The 24,659-nt window shown below is 34.0% G+C and overlaps 1 protein-coding gene across 8 annotated transcripts in view; it reads left to right on the top strand.

Moving 5' to 3' along the window:
* LOC101899976 (calsenilin) overlaps positions 1-24,659 on the top strand; it is a 389,863-nt gene that overhangs the window by 81,573 nt on the left and 283,631 nt on the right. The window lies entirely within an intron of this gene.

Here is a 24,659-nt window from a genome sequence, read left to right as displayed (position 1 = left end):
ATATAAAATGGACCCTAAAAACGTTTGATCCCCCCTTTTTGGGATTGTTATGTACCAACCAAACTGACTACTGATGATAGCGCATAGTCACCGTATAACGTTTCATGGGAGTTAAGGTTACTTTTAAGGTTTCGGAAGAATTTTCCGAGGAAATGTATCCTTTTCTTTCCAAATTTTCAATTTGCTCCACTATTTTATATAGTTCGCATATAACAGTGCTCTTCATATTCGGTATTTCACTGGTTGCAGTCCCAATGAATTTTGCATTTTAAGTTCTCATTGGATGGATTATTTCCATATCTAGTCAATTTCCATTGAATTTTTTTTTTCGATTTTTCCCGATTTGAGAATTTTGCCATGAGATCTCTTTTATCGTGTTTTTTAGCGATTTTGAAAAGTAATTATCTTTTAACATTGGTCTAACCGCGTTAAGTTATTTCGATATCATTTGACTGACTTCCATGCAACCCGCCATCAATTTCAGTTCTCAAGAAATCAAGTCAATTAAATAAATTGGTATTAATATTCGAATTAAAAAAAAATATAAAAAAACACTACAAATGTACATTAGAAAAAAGTAAGTCAAAATGGAAAAAAAAAATCATGCAAAATAAAACATTACTATTGTACATTTCAAAAGTCAAAATGAAAATGTTAATATATCACATTTTACGCGATTTTTTTGAATATTATCCTTTTCGGAAAAGAGACAATTCCGAATTTGTATGAATCGTTAAAATCGGATCAGCGGATCTTGAGTTATAAGCGTAGTAACTAACACAACTTACATTTATATATATAGATGATAAAAACAAGTAAAATAGTATCAGTCGGTTTTTCCGACAGATGTATACCCCTAGCCTTGAGTTATGATTATTCAAACTGTTCAAACGATTTATGGGAGAGGTTCGGAAGCACTTGGACAAAATTAAACAATTCGTATCTGACCTAAGACTGCTAAAAATATGACAACGGGCCAGCTTTGGGTTATATCGACTATTTCCTATTCTTTATATAAAATATGTGCAAATATTTAGAAAATGTGAAAATATGCGAGAGGTGTCAGATAGATAGAAAAAAATAATAATCGTGATTATTTGGCAAAGAGATCAGTTGAAAATGTGCAGCTTCGGTTGGCCACCAGAACTCATGCGCCGGCCATGGTGATGGTGTGGGCTGACATAACAGACGATGGTCGCTCTCTGATCGTAATAATTGACCGTGATATCAGAATAAATGCCGAATATTATCGCCAAAATATTCTGGAGGATGTATTAAAGCCTTGGGCACGCAAACATTTTGGCCGCAGACCTTGGACATTCCAACAGGACTCAGCACTATCGCACTCAGCACTCGTCATCCAAGAATGGTTACAAAATAAGATTCTAAGCCTCATTTCCAGCGCATAATGGCCACCAAAATCTCCGGATACCAATCCCTTGGACTATTGTGTCTATTTTGGAAAACAAGGTTGACACTAAAAATATCAAAGTGTCGATCACCTCAAAAAAGCGCTTCGCCGGAAATGGGCCAAAATACCGCAGAGCAATATTCGAGCAGAGTGTTACGGTTTAATTGGCCGTTTGAAGGGCATAATTCGTGCCAAAGGTGACCAATTCGAGCAAATCTGGAGTTATTCTAAAATTTGATGGTATTTCCGACATTTTTTGCTTTCATTTAACGAAATTAAAAAAAATGTAAAAATGATGGCGTTTGACTTTGTTGCGGTTTTTTTCATCACACCCTGTACCTTTACATACCACTTTTATTGTGGGCAGGACCCTGGAGTGTCACCAAATAATTAATTTGGATGCTTATATCGCTTTCTTTGAATGTTTTGTTTTTCAAAATCTTGAACCCTATGTGGGGGTGGTACCAGAAGGAATCGTCCGATCTCTACCATCTTTATAACAGATCTTGTGTTGATGGAAACATTGAGATGTGTCAAGCCTGAGTGGAATCAGATGTTAATTTCGCGTTTTATGAACTTAATGGATATTCAAAATTTAGAGCCTTTGTGCGGGAGGTACCAGAAGGAGTGTACCGATCCCATCCCGTACCAATCTTCACAGCGGTTTTTTTAAGTAAAAATAGTGGGATGTGGGAAATATGAAGAGACCGGATGCTTATTTTGAATTGTATTATCGTTTTGATTATTCAAAACTTTGATCCTTTCTGGGGTAGGTACCAGAAGGAATGGTCCGATCTCTACCATCTTTATAACATATCTTGTGCTGGTGAAAATATTGACATGTACCAAGTCTGAATAGAATCGGATGGTAGTTTTGCGTTTTATGAGCCTCATGGATATTGACAATTTTTACCCTTTGCGGGGGATGTACCAGAAGAAGTGGACCGATATATTCCATCTTGACATCAGTCCTTGTGTTAATAAAAATATTGTGATGTGTGTAATTTGAAGATAATCATATTATTACATCACATTTTATCAGAGTTATAATAGAGTGAGCCAATATTGACCATTTTCGCACCAGACCTAGCACTGATGCAAATATAAGTTGAAAATGTGGAGCAAAATCGGATTATGCTTTCTCTTTGTGTGCAGTATTTTTTTTTTTTTTTATAAAATCGAGCTATTTTGTGAGAGGTGCCTGAAGGAATGGACCGATATTACCCATATCCGAACTTGATCTAAGTTTTAAAATAATATTACGATGTATCAAGTTTGGACTAGATCAGATACTCCATTCGTGAGTTATAGTGTACACCAGCCAGACAGACGGACTGACAGACATCGCTAGATCGATTCCAAATGTCCTGAAACGGATTTGGTCCAAAGAGACCTAGGGTCTAAAACCGTTTTTTCGATGAGGCACGTTTTGGCCGAATCAAATGTAATATAAATTTTCTAGCCATGTGGCTGAGGGTATAAAAATGTACGTATACATAATGTCATTATTCATACGCACCAGTGTCCAACAAATATAGCTGCCACACTTAAATCGCCACTATATTTTTAAAATAACCTGCAAAGTAGCTGTATTTCCCAAAAACAAAAAAAAAAAACTTTGAAATGATCCACATTTTGAAACACAAAGTGCCATCGAGTTGCGAAAACACATTGAATCCATCCAAGCAGACAATTTTTGTGGACATTTTTAAACATTTGGTGTCAAATGCATTTCTGAAAGTCATCTAGTGTCATATTGTGACTACGAGCTGTCAGAAAGCTGTCTAACGGCAAAACATATACCGACAACAGACATGTTCAGTGTGAAATCAAAGTCTTGCCTACACAGCAAGTGAATGCGTGTACATCGAATTGAATTGACAGATAATGGTTTAGTGTATTACAGAAAGTAAATTGTTCTAACATGAAGATAAAGACGACACAACGAAAACTAAACAACTAATATTGGAAATGAAATATATTTACTTTAAGTTTTCAGAAGGGTTGGGGTGGGCAAATAAAATCTAAAATTTAAGCACAAAGAGCCCAAGTAAGTATATTAGACGCTAATTTTATAAAGTTTTCAGCAAAATCAATTTCTTTAATAATATAATTAATTTGAAAATAATGAAAATTTTTTCTTGATGCCAACAACATTTAAAACTACTGCACTGTTTGACAAGAATGATGACTTCAGTACTGAGAATGGCGCGTAATTGTTCACGACTATGCTTAGCAAAATTAAAGAAAATCATTTATTGACACTCAAGCGAAAAAATAAATTTACGATCGGAATCCAAGATTTTAAGTCCTTGAGAATTTAAAAAAATTAGGTTCCAGATTATAAAAAATACATTAAAAAATAAATAAATAAATAGTAATAATTACATGAAAAATCGCTTAGATTGTGAAAGTTATGTGTATAAGCATTTTGAAAGCCTAAATCGCAAAGTAAATTAAATAGAGGGGATACATCCCCCCTTCAATTTGTTTGAAATGTTGAGACTACAATTCCTTACATGTTAGGTATATGGCGTCTTTGGCTATATCACATATAACAATACGAGGATTATTTTTACCTACAATTTTAATACTCAAAGGTGTACGCATTATCCTCCAAGTCAAAATATTCTACAAATTTGTCATAAAATTACGATATAGGTCCTAGAATAAATAAAAAGAGTAATCATTTCCTAAATACCAGAAATATATAAATACACTGTGTCACACAAGAAATAATTAAATAAAGAAAGGAATAAATATGATTGGATGAGGAATTGGTGAACATTTATAGCCCACCAGCGAGGGTCGTTTTGGTCCTTTTGATACCCTCCACCTTGAAAAAGAGGGTATAATAACCTTTCATTCCGTTTGTAACATTCCTAAATATTCATAATCGGCGTAATCAGCTGTCTGTCTGTTGACTTTATTTGACGTAGAGATTAAAAACTTGGCAGTACAATTTGTATTGTGTCTAGGATGGTTGGTATTGAAAATGAGATATATCGGTCCACGTTTTGGAATTGCCGCCATATAACGGTACCTCCCGATATTCGGTATTTTGATGCTTTTTGCAACATTTTTACAGGGATTTTTCTAAAAATTGGTATTTGTTGTTCGAAATTGGTTCCAGCTCCGGTCGCGAAATATATTATACATAGGTCCACGTTTTGGAATAGCCGCCATATAATGGTACCTCCATCTTGATGATTTTTTTCACGGATTTGTATAAAAATTGGTATTTGTAGGTCATAACGGGTTCTAGATCCAGTGGTGAAACATTGTGTGTATGGAGAAAAATGTTATACATAGGTCCTCCAAATATTCGGTATTTTGATAATTTTTGCCCCATTTTTCCACGAATTTTCAAAAAATGTTTACTTGTGGTTTACGGTGGCGGGTCATGTTATACATAGTTTCCTATTTTGGAATAGTCCAGATATTTGGTATCTTGATGATTTTTTCACGGATATTGGTATTTGTAGGCCATAATGGGTTCTAGCTCCAGTGGCGGTACATTTTGTGTACAGGTCCACGTTTTTGTTTAGCCCATATATAACGGTACCTCCCGATATTCGGTATTTTGAAAATTTTTGCCACCATTCATGGATAAGGATTTTTCTAAAAATTAGTATTGTAGCTCCGGTGACGGAACATGTTATACAACGGTCCACATTTTAATATAGTCCCAATATAACGCTACCTCCTGATAGTCGGTGTTTTGATGATTTTTGACACATCTTTCAACGGATTTGTCCAAAAATTTATATTTTTGGTTCGTAATGTGTTCTAGCTCCAGTGGCGGGACATAATAGTATGTATAAATCCACGTTTTCGCTTAGGCCCCACAAAATGGTATATTTAGATATTCAGTATTTTGAAAATTTGTTTAACATTTTTCCACGGATTTGTCTAAAAATTGGTATTATATAGAACGATATCCATAGATACTCGGTATTTTGATAATCCTAGTCACATTTACGAAATTGTTTTAAATTTAGTATTTAAGAAAATTTAGTAAACGACGGTTTCAACCGTCTCACCCACATTATGGTTCTTTGAAAAGTTTAACAGCAGCATCCAAACGGTCCTACTGATATTTATAGTTTAGATTGGAACATGTTTGAATTCAGATACTTTTATATCAAAATGTTTCTTTACTCAAAGGTGTTATTATTAAAAGTTCGGCCCGGGCGAACTTAATGTTTTTTTACTTGTTTTAAAACATGATTCAACTTTTTTCATGGTATAATGAAGAGAAGGTAGGCAAAGTTGGAAATTTTTGCTACTATGGATTGTAATGCAAGAATTACTACCAATAACGTGGTGCATTCATTTTTAATAAATAAACGAAATAAGGCGAAAAATTAAAGAAGGTTCAAAATCATTTTCTATATAACTCTAAAGATTTTTTTTCAAAAAGTGTAAATTTTGTTCATACAAAAGTTTTAATAAGCATTTTGATTACAACTGAATTTGAATATTTTCCAAACAATTTTCACATAATTTTAGAGTAAACAACCATACACTAATAAACATTGACTTCTAGTAACAATAAATACAAAACAGGACTTTCTTTTCTTCAACATCAAAAAAATTACAAGAAATGTGAAGCAAGACACCAAAATATGTTCGTGCAGCATACATGCACTCCCTCACATTTATTCACTTGAAGATAACATATGCCTGACATCCAACATCTCAAGTGGAGGAGACGTTTATGATAACAACAATGGCAGCATAAAAAGCAAGGTGCAAAAAGATATTAGACTTGGCTTGCATATAAATTTTGTTGAATCTAAGCATATGTCGTTTATAAACATACACATGTGGGTACACACACACATGCCATACATGAATATATGACATATACACATAATTTTTTCTTTTCTCACTTCATGTTAACATACACCAACAGAAAAAGGAGTCATACATTTCGTGTAGACTCTATGCACGAATAACAATAAATTTACATGTGTTGTGATTGTTAGGTGTTGGATGTCGGTATGTACACACATATGTATGCGTGTGTGTGTTTGTATGATTCTATTTGAGTTGAGTTGTATTTAAGAAATAGTCAATCATTTATGACAGCAAACATCACGGCACATGTCTGACACGTTGCAAAAAAGAGGTCTTGTAACAATGTCATGTCAACATTTTCTAGTTTAAATTTTTGTCATAAATTATAGAAATTATTCTTAACGAAGTGATAAGGAAGGAATATGTCGTCCGCCCCAACTTGAAAAATGTTTGCACAGCATTTGGGAATGAAATTAATTTTCTCCTATGTGTGAGTATATTTGGAAATAAATTTTATTAGATAGCGGCAGAATATTTAATTTGGTGGGTGGGAATTTTAAATTAGGGGCAAAGGCTTTAGGTAGGGTACAATGTAGGAAGGGCTTTGGGCATATGGGAAAAACTATACGATAAACCATCTGAAAATTGAATAAGTCAGAATGTAGCACTTGTTTTATTGGCAGTCGAAACTATTCATCTTTCGTATAAATTTAATTAATTAAATTTCATTTAGGTAAACTCAAAAATCTGGAAGCAAAGGTGCAAAAATAAAAATTTTATATAAGAGCAATTGATGGCATCAAAGTGCAGAGGTTTTGAAAAATAATTTTTAAAAAAATGTAATTAAAGTATAAGAAAAGTACTCAACATTTCTACCATTGCTATTGAGCATAATGCCTGAGCTACAAATTAGAAATTTGATGTAAGAACCCATGATTAAAAAAAATGGATTTTGGAAACTCGTATAAATTTCTAGAATTAAAGAATTTACAACAATAAGTGTACATAAACATGTTATCAAATTATTTATTACCTTTTTGCATAGGATCTCCAGATGGGCCTAGAATTGTCTTTAATTTTGACGCAGTCCTTAGTCTGATAAAAATTCGAGGCTTTGACTACTTTCCACACTTTATTCAAGAGATGTGTATATATATGACCTTCACCATACGTAGTATGCAGGGTATATTGATACCATTTATAACTCATCGAAATCATCATTTTAAATTTAAATATTCATCATTAGCGTAGTCGATTTAGCCATGTCCGTCCGTTTGTTAATATCGTGCTATTCTCCGAAGGAATTTAGGTAGAGTGCTGAAATTTTAATGTACCTGCATTTTGGGTCAGATCTGATAGGAATTAGTTCGAAAATGGGCCAACTTTTTATATAACCCCCATATGAGGGTACCTCTCATTTGAATAATTTTGACGATAGTCGGCAGAATTTTCAACGGAATTGCCTGGAATTTTGTTTTTGGAGGTTGTTGTGGTTTCCTAACATCCTTGAAAAAAAAATTTAATATAAGACCATCGTGGTATAGTTCCCATATAACGATGCCACCCCATATTCGGTATTTTCATGGCTTTCCACAATTTTTTCAACGAATTTGTCTGAAATTTTGTTCTTGAAGTTTCTGATGGGGGTCTAAAGGTTTTACAAATCAATGATTGATATAGGTCATTTTTGTGGAGGGTATCAAAAGTAGGGACCGGTTAAATTTTTCTTTTTTTTTTTGGAAAATGTTGGACTTTTGTGTGGAGGTTGCCGAATATGGGGACGGATGTATTCCATTTTCACACTTCATCAAATACTGATATAAATGTTGGGATGTGTAAAGTGGTCAAAATGCTAGATATGTTGATATATGCTACTTGTAAGGGAGTTACCAGGAGTAGTAGGCCTATTAAAAAAAGATCTGCTGTAGGTGAAAGTATAACGTAGTCAGAAGTTAAAAGGAACCTCCATTAATGATTTTGCTTTCTATAAATATGGAAATTATTCAAAATTCTGGTAGGTATAAGAAGGTGAGAGATCAATATTCCATATTCACATCTGATCTCTGTTGAAGTGAAATATTGAGACATACAAGTTCGAGGAAAATCGATTAATTGTTCCACCTGTTATAAGGGATATAACAATTCAAAATGTTGACCGTTTATGTGGGAGGTACCAGAAGGAGTGGTCCGCTTATCCCTTCGTCCTACCAGATCTTGGTTTTGTTTGATACGTTTGCAGTTTAAAAAGAATTGGATGCTTATTTCGCATTTTATGAGGGTTATGGTTATTCAAGTTTGGACCCTATGTGAGGGAGGTACTAGAACGAATGGATCGATAAGTTTCATATTCACAGCAGATCTTGCGGTGATAGAAATGTTCGGACGTGCGAATACAATTGGAGTTTTATTTCATTTCACATTTTGTGAGAGCTATGATTATTCAAAATGTTTACCCTTTTGGGGGAGGAACTGATATTGTCAATTTTCGCACCTAATCTAACACAAATATTACGATTTGTGAAGTAATCGCGTGATCCTTTCTCGTCAATGAGGAAATTTATTTCCTTTGAAATGTTGATCTTTTTTGAGGGATGGGATGTACCAGAAGGAGTGTAGTTTTATTGCTCATATCCGAATTCGATGTAAGTTTGGGTAAACATTTTGCGATGTAACAAGTTTGCTTCAAATTGGATACTCCCTTCGAGAATTATCGTGCGCCTACGCTAGGTCGACTCCAATTGTCCTGGATTGAACTGGTATCCGTAGGTTTTTGCTTTTATCTAATTGGAAAAATCAACCATTGCATTCATTATTAAAATGCGTGCTACGTTAAGAAACTTCATCGCGCGTTTTTTCCATTTAATGATGAAGCTTAATTTTGGCTCAATGGGTATGTAAATAAGTAGAATTGTAGATTTTGGAGTGATGATCAAACAAAAGCATTGGCAAAATACCGCTCAAAGGAAAACCGTTATATCGAGGCTATACGGAGATGTGGTCCTGCATTAGTAATTTTTTGTCATAGATTGTAGTACCCATTACGGACTTCAAATACGAAATTTGAAACAATTGAGGTGAATACTGTCACTAATATTATTAAAATACCAAATAAAGGGAGGTGCCATTACACATGGGCTATATAAAGACGTAGACCTTCAAATACGAGCTTCAAATACGAAATTTGGAACAATTCCAGTAAATAATGTCCCTAAAATCATCAAAATGCCGAATATCGGGGGTACTGTTATATGGGGGCTTCACGGTATCGTAGACCGTTATAGCCCATATTCCAACCTGATACGCCTCCAAAAAAAAAAATTCTGATTATTGACAAAATTACAGCGCTTCCTATCTTAACTAGTGTTGACTCTTGGTGGAGAGTATAAAAATGTGTAATTTTTAGGCGTGCATCCTCGGAGCTCAAACTTTTTTTCTATAATAATGACAACATGAATATATATCCTAAAAACAATAACAATAACTATATTTCAATATGTCCTGAAATTATATTAACAGGCAATCACATACTACCTTGTACACACGTGTGAGTGTGTGCCCAGAAATTGAACTGTGAAATGAAATAAAATGAAATGAAAACGCTCACGTCGCTCTTTTTAAATGACAACAAAAGTATATGAAATTTTCATGACACATCAAAGGAAATCGAAAAATCTAAACCTTTATTGTATGATTTTGACACAGTGTCAAGTCAATGTCAAATATCACAAAATAATGTAAAATGATATGTTGTTTTCTTTTTATATTTTTGCCTTGCGATAAGAACTAAGAGTCATTTAGGTTTATGAGATTTCTTTTGATGTCATTTGTGGTTACATTGGATACAAATGAAAAAAAAAAAAACAGAAAAAAAAACAACGAAATTGAAAAAACTGTAGAAATGCTGTAAACAAAATTGCAAAGTAAAAAATAAAAAATATAAAAAAAGATTGTAAGTTTATGTGAAGAAAATGAAAATTCCTGGTGACAGTAATATATGCTTACATGTGTACACACATATGTGCATCTGTATTCAGATAAACTTACAATGTTAAATTTATTTCCACAACAGTGACAGGGATTCCGTTTGTCATTTGTAATAAATGTCACTGGCTTTATTACTGGGAAATTGATAAGCAAAGAAATTGCAAATCTTGGATAATATCAAATTTATTCAAAACATTAGATTTGTATTTCAATGTATGGCATTTTGTTTTGATTTCATATTGAAAAGGTTGACATTTAAGAAAGGCAAGGCAATAACGCGACAAAAAAATTAAAAAAAAAATAAAATAAAAAAATTAAAAAGAAAATATAATAGGAGCTTGTATACATAATTTAAAATGAAGATTTACAAGAAAAATTAAAAACAAATTTCAAAATATTTAAAAAAAAAAACACAATCAAGGAAGACTTTGAAAGAAATGTTTAAAAAAATCCACAAATCTTCATTGGGAAGACCTTGAATTTTTTTTTTCAAAAATCCTCAATTAATGGTCAGAAAGAACTAAAAAAAATTAAGTGCAATAATTAATGAGCGGGATGTTCTCAAAAAAAAAAAAAAAAAAAAAAAAAAATCCATCCAAATATTGCAAGGGAAATCATCCAATTTACGAAAAATGTTTTTAAAAATCCCCGATGGTTGTCGGAGAAAGCCTTGAAAAAATATTCAAAAACATGATTAATGAATGGAACTAAATAAAGTAATCTAAAAAAAAAAAAATAAATAAATAATCCACTGTTTTTGAGGAACACCTCGAAAAAATATTCGAAAACGACGTTTAATAAATATTTTTAAAATATATAAGAATTATATACGAGAAATCCATGAAAAAGTAATTGAAAACGACATGTGTCTCGAAAATCCTTGAAATAAAATTATTTAAAAATATCACAATTTTTTCGATTTTTTTTTTCAACATTTTAACTTTTTGTGTTGAAGGAACTGGAAGGAGGGACCGATATATTACAAATTTGTATAAGATCTCTGTCTGAGAGAAATGTTTATATACTCCAAAAATCTCTTACTTATTTCCCAAGTTATAAGAAATGCTTATAAAGGCTCATAAACCTTTCGATTATTGAAAAGTTTAACCCTTTGTGGAGGAGGTACCAAAAGAAGCAGGACCGATATATCCCATATTTACATCAGATCTGATGTTGATAGAAATATTGAGATGTGCCAAGTTGGAAAGGAACCGAATGCTCATTTCGTGTTTTTTCAGCTTCATGGTTTTTCAAAACTTGGACCCGTTATGGGAGGAGGGGTATCAGTAGGAGTGGTCCGTTATATCCATTCATAATACTAGATCTTGTCTCAATAAAAGTAATGGGATGTACGGAATTTGAAGACAATCGCGCTCTTATTTCATATGACTATTCAAAATGTTGACCCGTTGTGGGGGAGGAACTGTGGGTTGATATTATCCACATTCCCACCTGACCTAGAACTGATAAAAATTGGGATTTTTGTAAAGTTTGTACAAACATGGATGAACGTTTCTTGTTCTATAATGCAAATCATTTTCTGTGAAAAAGTTGAACTGATGTGGGGGAGGTACCAGAAGGAGTAGACCGATATATTCCATCTTCACATCGGATTTCGTGTTAACAAAAATATTGGCATCTGTTCAATTTGAAGAGAGTCGGATGCTTATTTCTCATTTTGTTGTTAATAGGGGAGGTCCGTAATATTCCATATTCTCGCTTTGTGTTGACGGAAATACAGGGATGTGTTAAATTTGAAGAGAATTGGATTCTATTTATGTGCGTTTTGGTTATTCAAAATGTTGTGTGAGAGGGCCAGAAGGACTCATCCGATATACCTCATCCTCACATCCTATTATGTGTTGGTACAAATTTTGAAATGTTTTAAATTTGAAAATAGTCGGAGCGCTTTGATCAGTCAAAATTTTTACCATTTGAATTGTTAGGCCAACTATTTTCTTTGGGAATGTTGACCTTTTGTGTGGGAGGAATCAGAAGAGGTGGATTAATCTAAGTTCGACAATAACATTACAATATATCGAGTTTGGACCAACTCGGGCACTTCCTTCGAGAGTTATCGTGCGCACCAATCAGACAGACGGAAGGATGGACGGAAGATCGTCTTTAAATGTCCTGAAACGGTTGTAGACCAATGAGACCTAGGGTCAAAACCGCTATTTTAATGAGACACGCCTGTCTAGCTATATGGCTGAAGGTCCACAATTATTGGCAGGGAGATTCTTGGAAACATATAAATCCAAGATTTTAGTTTTAGTTTTTAAGTTTCTAATTAATTATGGGGTAGGACTGAAAGAGTATTTAAATAATAACTACGACTGAAGACGTTTTAATTTAAGACTGGTAATTTGGAAGACATTCAGGAAAGGCCTTGAAATGTACTTTTAAAATATCCTCGATTTTTGCGGGGGGAAAATATGTTTTATTATTTAAAATTGTTAAATTTTGCCCCCAAAATCCTTGAAAAAATATGAAAAATTGCGAATTTTATAAGGTAAGATTTTTAGAAAAAAAAAATTATAATTCTCTATTTTTGTTTGGAAGACCTTAAAACATATAAATAAATATTAAAAAACACGTTGAGGAAGCTGCTGAAAACTATGTTTTAGGGTCCTCGGTTCTCGGTCAAATAGTCATTTAATAATCCAAAAAGTTTAGCAAAGGAGCCCTTGAAAAAATTTCCTAAAAAAATTTGAATGGAATTGTCAAACAAATTAAAATACCCAAAATTTTGACATCTTAAGTTTTCCGTTTAAAAACAAAAATTTATTTAAATTTGATAGTAATATTATGGAATTTGTCGTTACGATAAAAAGGATAAAAGCACCCTCGCCATACATGGTTTTAAAGGATTGCTTCGAATTTGAACCATTAGTGCAGTGGGTATTAGAAAATGGGCCCTATTTCTCTCATAGTCCTACTTCATATAATTTCGATGGATATATTGCAATATGCAAACATTGGGAGAATAAGGAACTGAACTCACCATAAGAATTTTCTTCAAATTGTCCCTAAATTTGGGGGAGGAAGCTTTAATAGGGGACTGACATATACTTAGTTTTTACACTAAGACACTGTCTCTTTTTGACGGTACGTATGTGAATACAAACAAAAACACCATTCCAAATGATTTATTTAATTTTTGGTTTTGTTAGGTAAATAAAAACATTTGAAAAGCCTACTTGGAATGTTAGTTTTTTTCATTCACTTTGATAACGTCGTACGGAAACAGGTCCTTAAACTATTTGTATGCGAAACTATTTGAAATAAGCGAAAGCTAATAATACATATATACTCTTTTAAGGTTGAGGGTATAAAAACTTCAACGCCTTGTCTCCCACACTAATATTCTTTCTATGTATATGTATGTATACCATTATTATTTTCAGTACAAGGCATCCAATTCTCAATAAATTTCTATCAAAATGAATGTACATTGTCTTACTCCTTTCATCAGCTCTTGTGTGTACACTTGACACAAATCACTTAAGAAATTACGTTGCTTTCATTTTGTTTGTGTTGTTGTTGCTATTATTTTTTGTTCTCTCTTGTGTGTATGGTGCTTGTATGAAATTTGTTTTGTACCTTACAACACCCTCCCCCCTCGCTTGAGCTGGTAAACAATTTCAACACTTTTTCTCTACAAAGTCAAAGATTGATAATATGGTTCCTGGTTCTCGTTCTCCTCCTTCGAATTTCCATTGATTGTATTTTACACAAAGAGGATGGGAGAGAAAAAAAAATCTAAAATTCAATTTATGTTGTGTTTGGGAACAAACCAAATTCAGTTAAACATTCATTGGAAAAAACCAGCAACAACAAAGGCATCATCAGATCGCATGAATGGGGAGGGGAAGGCAAGGAGAACAAAAAAACTAAAAGCTTACACATGCCACATAAATTTGCCCAAGGAGTAAGCGCATGAAACGATTTTAAAAGCACAAAAAAAGAATCAAAACACAAAGTAACAATGTATGATATACATACATACATACATATGTGTACGTTTGTGTTTATTTATCACAATTTGTGGTTTGGAAATTGAAAATGAAGTGAAACCATAACAGCCGGGGAGTCAATCAGTACTGTGTGGCCAACGAATGTTTGGGGGGTAAACACAAATCTCGAAACATCAAAGGTTTTACTATTTCCCTCTTTCACTTTAAACGTGATGCCTTAAAATCCTAAATATCTACCAAGGAAAAAACCATAAAAATACAAAAATTCATATCGAGTTAGCTTTGTTGGAAACTATGAAGGCTATAACCCGTACTTAATAACTAACGTACTACTTAATAAAGCATACGTGTCTTTAATGTTGTGAACTGACTTTTTTACGTTTTAATGAGACGTAATGATTTTATTTCCTTATACCCTCGACCATTCTATGGAGGGTATATTAGCTTTGTCATTCCGTTTGTAACTTCTCACATTAATCATAGACCCTAAAAAGTAAATATATTCTGGATCAGCGTAAAATTCTAAGACAATTTGGTGAAGTCTGTCCGTCTATCCGTCTGTTGTAATCACACTGTCTTTCGAACGAATTGAGATAGAAGGCTAAAATTTTGCACACATGTGTATTTTGCCAGTTGGCAAATCGTAAAAGGGCCAAGTTTATGTATAGCCCCCTTATAAATGTACATCCCGATATTCGGTATTTTGATGACTTTAGCAACTTAAATCACCCGAATTGTTTCAAATTTCGCATTCGAAGTTCGCAATGGATACTACAGTCTATGCCTAAAAATTTCGTATGCAGGTCCACGTCTTCATATAGCCCCCATATAACGGTACTTCCCGATACTCGGTATTTTGATGATTTTAGTGACATTACTCTTTGGAATGTCGTATTTGATAATCTTAGTGGATTCTACAGCCTATGAAAATTACTTATGCTGGTACACGGCTTCGTACAGCCTCCGTAAAAAGGTATAACGGTATTTTTGTATTTTTTAATTTTTCTTAATTACTAACAAGTTTTTTTTAATACTGGGCTTGTCTGCCCATTTTCTTTAATTAAAATTTAACAAGTAAGTTATTTTAAGAGAAGAAGAGATTTTTTCTATCACTTTTATCAAAATACAGCAAAGTTTAAAAAACCAGTTAAAAAGTATTAGTCAGCATTGCCGGCAGATGTGTACCCTCAGCCAATGTTCTAATTTTTAAATATATTTTGATTTATGTTATGATTATTCAAATTGTTGACCCTCTATGGAGTAGGTTCCGTAGGAATGGGTCAATATTGTCCATTTCGTATCGGTCCTAAATAAATATGAAATAAATATTGCCATGTGACTGGTTTGGACTATATTGGTTACTTCCTTCACATGTGATAACTTAAATGTGCGTGAGGTACCAGATATAGTCGACCGAAGTATACCATTTTCATAATTCATTTAATAGAAATAAAAATATTGGCACGGGTAAAATTATAAGAAAATCGAACATTTATATCCAATTTTATGCGAAATCTTAAATTCCATATTTATCTCAGGTTCCTAGTTGAGAGAAATAATATACCTTATGTTGATGGATATATTGAGATGTACCAAGTCTGCATGGAATCGGATGGTAATTTCGCATTTTATGAGCTTCATGGATATTCACAAATCCATGCTCGTTTTGGTTATTTAAAATGTTGACCCTTTTTTGGGGGGAGGTATTAGAAGAAATTGTCCGATCTCTACCAACTTTATAACAGATCATGTGTTGATGAACACCAACAAGTTTTTGATACCCCCAATTAAAGTTTTAAACACGTTGAGATGTACTAATTCTCAATGGAATCGGATGCCAATTTTGCGTTTTTTTCATTGTTAATCGAAATTTTTGACTCTTCGTGGGGGAGGTACCAGAAGGAGTGGACCGATATTTCTCATTTTCACTGCAGATCTTGTGCTAGTAGAAATAATGAAATGCGTGAAATATGAAGAGAACCGGATGCTTATTTCCGATTTTATAATCGTTTTGGTTATTCAAAACTTTGATCCGTTGTGGGGGAGGTACCAGAAGAAATGGTCCGATCTCTACATTCTTTATAATAGATTTTGTCTTGATGGAAGAATTAAGATTTGCCAAGTTTGAATGGAATCGAATGTTAATTTCGCGTTTCATAAGTTCCATGGATATTCAAAAATTTTATCAATTGTGGGGAAAGGTACCAGAAGGAGTGAACCGTTAAATCCCATCTTCACACCAGACCTTGGGTTAATAAAAATATTGGGATGTGTGGAATCTTAAGACAGTCGAGCTGTTACATCACATTTTATAAGAGTTATAGTTATTCTAAATGTTGACCCTTTGTGGGGGAGGTACCTGATGGTGTTTACAGATATTGTCCATTTTCTCACCTGACCTAGTACTGATGCATGTTAGGATTTGTAAAGTTGGAGCCAAATCGGATTATCCTTTCTCTTTTTGTGCAGTGAAAAGTTTTCTTAGAAAATGTTGACATTTTGTGGAAGGTAACAGAAGGAGTGCACCGATATTGCCCATCTCCGAGCTCGATCTATGCTTAATAATAATATTAAGATGTACCAAGTTTGTACTAAAACGGATACTCCCATCGCCCCAACCAGTAAACAGGGAGACGGCCGTATAAAAATAGTTTCTGTTAAAAAAAAAAATCGAAATCGAAGATTATACTCGGATACTCCCATCGCCCCAACCAGTAGACAGGCAGACGGACGGACGGATATCACTATATTGGATTTGTTCCAAAGAGACCCATTTCGATGAGGCACTGTTGGCCGTATTAATTGATATATACCCTCTATGGGCATATGGCTGAGGGTATTAAAATAGTTTCTGTTAAAAAAAATCGAAATCGAAGACTATTTTTTGTGGAGTTATGTTAAAGCTCACGTCTACAGAAATGAGATCGGTTCAATTGACCTATCGGAAAACAGCATTGAAGCATTTATTCTTGAGCTAATGGCCGAAATGTTGCAAAAAGTATGATCGCCTAGATCGTGCGTGCTTTGCTAAAGGTCATGACTATAAAAGCATTTATTCCTGAGATACCAGCATAATTGTTGGAAAGAGTATTCCAAAATTGAAAAAAGTAGATGGATCTTTTGAGTCGCTGTCGCGGTCAACATTTGAATGAAAAAATATTAAAACATGAAATTATATGGAACGTATTATCAACTCAAATAAGGATTTCATTTCATATTTCTTATGACCCTTTATGTAAGAATACATATATACTTTATGATCTCTCGAAATATTTCAATGGTGGTAATGGTAATGTTCAACACCGTTGATGCAAAGCCAATACGATTTAAAAAAAAAAAATTTAAAAAAAAAAATGATTTTATTGGTACCTTTCAATCTAATCCAGGGGCGTATATATTAGTTAATTAAAAATCATATAGAGCAGTATTTACATATATAGATAGTTATAGGATAGGATATTATAGGAGAGGATATTTTAACTTAATTTGCATTTATACGTCCCTAGCAATTTTCTTAGAGTACTTCATTTTGTAATTATGCTATAATGCTGTTATTTTTGGAATTGTACGTATTTTTTTTTAATAAAAAAAAAACTGAAATATTGTATCCAACTCGACAGAGGCTGGTTAAAGTTTGTTCCTCGCTCAGGAACAAAACTAAAACTACGTGATTTTTGCAAAGTTGTTTCTTGCTTCTAGATTTTGACTGGTGTGTGCTTTTTTTTGCTGCTAAAACGGAACGTGTTTAAAACTTTAATTGGGGGTATCAAAAACTTGTTGGTGTTCTCTACGTGAATGAACAATGCGAATGAAGGCTCAAGTGAAATTATGTGTAGGCAGAGAGGTGGCTAGAGAAAAAGAGATGAAAATACGACAACAACAAAAATATTATTTACAAACGTGTTCTTATTATAATGATAAATGTGCAAAAGTTTATCACCAAATTTGTGAATTATTGTTAAATTATGCATTACAGGAACTTATGTTAAGAGAAAAAATATGAAATAATCCCCGCGGCCTATGCCCTTCAGTCTCTATTGATTTGCCAATAATTGTGCTTAACAATATTTAAGTAGGTTACACATTGTATAATATTGATATTAATTTAAGCCTTTGGGGGAGAAATAGATTATTAAACAATAAATTTGGAAATTAATTGAAAGGAGGTTTTGGTGGGTGCTCTGAAGGTTATTATGAAATGATTATGAGGTTTTGTGAAAAAACGATAATTTAAACTTATCTAAATAGTAAATTTATAAATTTATATGAAATATATTTTTTTGTGTAATGCAACACTTATTGTAGTTGGACGAACTTATGTATTCAATATTTTAATAATATCTTTTTTTAAAATTTTCTCATTCTAGGTAAGTGACATGCACTACATTTAAAAGATATCGTAAGTTATGATAATAATAGAAGATATAATCATATTGTGGGTCGATATGGTCACAGAATATTTCGTGACAATTAACTTACACTACCGTCCTCTATCGTGATCATTGAAATTAAAATTTACAATTATATTATCCGTTCAAACGACAAAATGGTTTAAGAATGGAAAAAACAGGTTAGAAGCATCAGTTGATTTTCCGACAGATGTAGGGTTGCCCATATTCGACGGACCCATCTGGCAACGCCATAACTTTTGACAGAGATGTCACATCGCTTAATGACATACCGCGTTTGAAGCGTCAGTCCAAGCTGATTTTTACCATGAACCAATACACGCCACGCGAGCGCTCTGAAATAGTTGAAATTTACATTCAACAGAAGAAGTCAATTGTGAAAACTCAACGTGCTTTTAAAACATTAAAAAATGTGAGAAGTGCGCCTTCTAAGAACACCATCAAGCGTTTATACGAAAAAATTTCGACTGGTAAGGCTCTTTCTAATCCGAAGAGGCCATATAAAAGTCGACCAAGGCGATGGGCCGAGAATATCGCTGCCGTACGAGAAAGTGTTGAGAGGTCCCCAAGAACATCCCAAAAACGTCGTTCTCAGCAGTTGGGCATGGCTCGGTCCACTTTACAACGGATTATTCGCATTGATTTGCATTTGTTCCCGTACAAAATTCAATTGACGCAAAGAATGTTGCCTGCGGACAAACCTCGTCGATTGGAATGAGCCCAAAGGGCCCAAAGCTCCGTCGAATATGGGCAACCCTGTATCTGATAATTTCTATAAAATGTTAAAATTCAATTTTCATATTTCATCTAATACAAATAAAACAAGTAAGCAAAGGTTATAGTCGTGCGGGGCCGACCATGTGATACCCTACAACACTTCAATTGGTTCGAAGTCCCCTTATGTCAAAGTCCATTTTGGAAGATTTCGTTTTTTAAATAATATTAAAAATAATGGCCCTGTCCTTAACTCTCTTCTGATGCAAAATTCCGTGTCGATTAGTTTTCAATTGTAGTCTATAGAGCGACGAAAAAATTAGAAAATTTTTATTTTTTTCCATTTGAACCCCTAAATGTACATCTTAAGAACAATAGGCTTTAATTCTGACCCTAACCCTACCGCAATACAAAATTTCGTTTTGATCGGACGATAATTGCGATATGCAAAACGTAGTGTTGCGGTGTGTAAAAATTCAAAAAATTAACAATTCAAAAAAAATATGACAAAAATTGAAAAAAAAAAATGAAACAAAAGATATTAACTTTTTTCTTGCTATATTTTTCCGCGAATTTCCTAGATTTTATCCGTTTTTGGCAAGAGACCATTCCGAATTGATGGGAATTGTGAAAATCGGCCCAGCGTTTCTTGACTTATAAGCAGAATAAATAAGATCTATTCTTTTACATATATATTGTACCTATTTTGCTATATATCCAATTTCTTGGCTACTAGCATCACTGTTTTTCTGTTTTTGGTCCATTTCAACCCCTAAGTATAGTGCGATCATCTCCAAAAACAATAGGGTTCAATTCTGACCATAACCCCACCTCCATTTTCAATTTCGTGAGGATCGGTTCATAATTGCGACCTGTACCTTGATTACAAATTAACATGGACAGACGGATGGACCCACATACATAGCTAGATCGACTCAGCTCGGCGAGATAGAAAGATCCATATATACTTTCTTATGTGGGAAACCAATATTTCGAAGTGTTACATAATTTTTGGCCCAATCAAACTTATAATACCCCAACACATTGTGTTGTAGGGTATAAATATTGGTATGGGCAAAATTACAAGAAAATCGAACATTTATTAACAAAAAACTATTTATTTTAATTTTATGTGAAATCATAAATTCCGTATTTATCTCAGGTTTCTGGTTGATAAATATTTCGTTATAGCAAATTTTAAAGAACCGCTAACTTGTGTCGCAAGTTATGACAGATAAAAGTATTGACCATTGTGACCTTTGTTCCTAAGGTACCACAAGGGTACCTCACAACAGATCGTGTATTAGCAAAAATGTTTGTTCTTCAAAATCTTGAACTCTATTTGGCGGAGGTACCAGAAGAAATTATCCGATCTCTACCGTGTTTATAACAGATCTTATGTTAATAGAAATAATCAGATGTGTGAAAAAGACTTGATAGGTCGATATTGTCTATGTTCGCACTTTGCCTTCCAAATATATTGGTATCAGTAAATTTTCATAAAATAAAATAATGCTTCCTTCTTCTATAAGGTATATTAATATACCTCATGACTTATGATTACAGAGGGTATATATAATTTGATACGGTCAAAATGTGCCTAGTCGAAAAATAGATTTTAGACCCCAGATCTCTTTGGACCAAATCCGTTTCAAAATATTTGGAGCCGATCCTAGCGATGTCCGTCCGTCCGTCTGTCTGTTTGGATGGCTGATGCGCATGATAACTCTCGAAGGGAGTAGCCGATTTGGTCCAAACTGGGTGCATCGTAAAATTTTTGTCAACCTTAGATCGAGTTCGGAGATGGGCAATATCGGCCCACTCCTTCTGGTACCTGCCCCACAAAAGGTCGAAATTTTCAAAAAATATATTTTTTGCACAGAAAGAGATAGGATAATCTTATTTTGCTCCAACTTTGCAAATCCTAATACTTACGTCAGTGCAAGGTCAGGTGTGAAAATGGACAATGTCGGCACACTTCATCAAATACCTCCCCCACAATAATTACAACTCTCATAACATGTGATGTAAGAGTTCGATTGTCTTCAAATTGCAAACATTCCGGATTGGACGGATTTGTCCAAATGTCCTGAAACGGATTTGGTCCAAAGATACCCAGGGTCTATTTCGATGAGGCACGTTTTGACAGTATCAAAATATATACGAGTATAGCCATATGGCTGAGGCTGTAATTATGGGTTTGATCTATTTATACCATAAATATGTTGAGATCATCACCAAAACTATAGTTGCCAATTCTGATTGGACCTCGAACTTTGCGAAAATTTCATGGCAATAGGTACAAAATTTAGTATTGGAGATTGATGACGAACTATGATGTATAGGTCGATGTACAAACTCTTAGCCATATCGGCTCAGCTCGTCTAAATATGATAATCGGTATTTGTTTCCATAGAACATAAATTTCTAGATGTTACAACCTTTTTGGGTTTAGAGTATAACTGTTTTGGTGTAGAGTGTTTAACATTCGCTACTTTCTAACCTAGGCACAGGGATATACAGGGTGAGGTGAAAAACAGCAACCAAATCCAGACTGCTGTCATTTCTAAGCAACTCGTCCGACGGCTGTTACAACTTATTATATTGTTTAACAGCGTACAAAATCATTTTGGTAAGAATTTTCCAGAAAAAGTTATTCGTGATGAAATTCAAGCGTGATAGTGTGATTTCTTTATATTTGGCAGGAAAACCACAAGTGGCTATCGTTAGAGCACTCCAACATTTAAATGTGAATAAATCTTTTGTGTCTTGTACCATCGCACGTTACCGTGATTCTGTCGAAAGTGGTTAACTGCCGAATTTGGTTTTCTCCGATAAGAAAACATTCGGTGTCCAGCATTTTGTAAACAAACAAAATGATCGTGTTTACTTGCCAAAGAGGTCAGCTGAAAATGTGCACCTTCGGTTGGCCACCGAAACTCAAGCGCCGGCCATGGTGATGGTGTGGCCCGTCATAACAGCCGATGGTCGCTCTCCGCTCGTATTAATCGTCCGTGGAATCAGAATAAATACTAAATACTGTGGAGAAAAAATTCTGGAGGAGCCTTGGGCACGCAAACATTTTGGCCGCAGACCTTGGATATTCCAACAGGACTCAGCATCATCGCACTCAGCATGTGCCACCCAAGAATGGTTAAAGGTTAGTTTAGGTTAGGTTCCTCGCTTCATTTCCAGCGCACAATGGCCACCAAAATCTCCGGATACCAATCCGTTGGACCATTGTGTCTGGAGTATTTTGGGAAGCAAGGTTGGCACTAAAAAATACCGAAGTGTCTATCACCTCAAGGAAGCGCTTCGCCGGGAATGGGCAACACTCGGGCAGCGCGTGATGGTTTCATTGGCCGTTTGAAGGCCATAATTCGTGCCAAAGGTGACCACTTCGAACAAATCTAAACTTATTCTAAAATTAGATGCTATTTCCGACATTTTTCGTTTTCATTCAATAAAAAAAAAAAAAATCTAAAAATTATGGCTTTTGACTTTGTTGCAGTTTTGTTTCATCTCACCCTGTATATGACTCTGGTACTATTTAAGAACTTTTTTGGTCTAAAAATATCTAGAAAATAATCTTTATTATAAGGACTCTCTTGGAAATATAGTGAATTTCTTAAGAATACTCACTGTATGGTTTACATAATTATGTGTAGACAAATGTTAATAGCATGAATATGTGACAGTCCAAAAACTGATGAATATTTGCCAACTTGTCACTTGTATAGAAAAATTATTTAAACCGAAAATATACTGACTTAAATTAATTTTCTTTTTTGAACTAAATATTTTCTAAATCCTAAAAATAATTTCAATTTATTCAATATGTAAATGACAAGGTTTCATGTCATGCCATCTGCTGACTTTAACTTACAAATGTACATCATGTCAACTTAAATACAAAATTCCATATGTACAAAGGCCAATATCTCATTACTAATGTATGTGAATATCTGTCACACAACACAATAACAAAACAAGTAAGCAAAGGCTACAGTCGAGCGGGCCGACCGTTGAATACCCTACAACACTACAATAAACCATACAGTTTATATAGGCGAGATACTCGAAAGAACTCCACAAGATATAAATAAAAGAAAACCATCATGTTTCGTTCTCTAATTTTCGAATAATAGCAACTTAAATTAATTTGCTCATTTCCAATTTATTGGTAGATGTTGCACGTAAATGGTCTTCCTAGATCTGGAACCAATATTTCCCAAAGACCTATAATCTCTCAGAAGTGGCAAAAGATTAACATTTATTATTGGTTTTTGACTGAAATGCATTTATATGAGATACAGACATTTGACTATATTCATCAACAAAATCAGCGTTAACGAAATAGTCAGAAGTGCGTCTTTCCTGTATTTGTGAATTCTCCAAAAAGTCACTGGAATGGACATTTTCGTATTTGTCTACAAAAGTTGGCAAACTCCTTCACACATTGAATGTTTTTGGATGGCCATCTAAAACTGCTTGGCTTTTGCAATGTCCGGTAACCCCCACTCAAATGTGCGTGAGGATCGGGCGATAATTACGACCTCCTGACAATTTTGCAGTTTTTTGGTCCATTTCAACCCCTAAATATATGGCGATCATCTCCAAAAAGAGTAGGCTTCTATTCTGACCCTCATCTTATCCCCATGCAAAATTTCGTAAAGATCGGGCCATAAATGCGATCTGTATATGATATCCTGATATCCTAAGTACTTAGTTTTGTTAGCTGTAGAAATATTACCAAATGTTTAATTCAAAATGAAAATATGCCAAAAATATGACAAAATGGAAAAAAATATGAGAAAATGTTACAAAATCAATATTTTCATGTTTAGAGAGATATTTTTATGCGATTTTTTAGACGTGTTTTCTTTCCTGCCAAGGGACCATTCTGAATTAATGAGAACTGTCGAAATCAGCCCAGCCGTTCTCGACATATAAGAGATCTTTCAAGCATATCTTCTTTGATAGACATATATATCGCACATATTTTGCTATATATCCGTTTTGTTGGATGTTAACATCAATGTAAAGATCACAAGTAACCTTGTCATGGCTTTGTGATACCGTCGGGATTTAAAATATTCGCGGTTTAATGAAAAATTTTGAATTTTTTCAACAAAAAAGATATGGTCTATTTTACCCGCCAAATATTATCCGATGACCACCCAAATTGGTAGGCTTCTTCCCCGCCCTAAACTCTAGCTACATGCGAAATTCCGCGTTGATTGGTCTATAATTGCGACCTGTATAGCTACTGCAAAATCCGACATTTTTTCAGTATTTGGTCCATTTTAACCCCTAAACATTTGGCGATCATCCCCAAAAGAAATAGGGTTCTATTCTGAA

The sequence above is a fragment of the Musca domestica genome, unplaced genomic scaffold, assembly GCF_030504385.1.
Source record: "Musca domestica strain aabys unplaced genomic scaffold, Musca_domestica.polishedcontigs.V.1.1 18, whole genome shotgun sequence".
NCBI lineage: Eukaryota > Metazoa > Arthropoda > Insecta > Diptera > Muscidae > Musca > Musca domestica.
The sequence above is the reverse complement of the archived record's forward strand: the minus strand, read 5'-3'. Positions and strand labels throughout refer to the sequence as shown.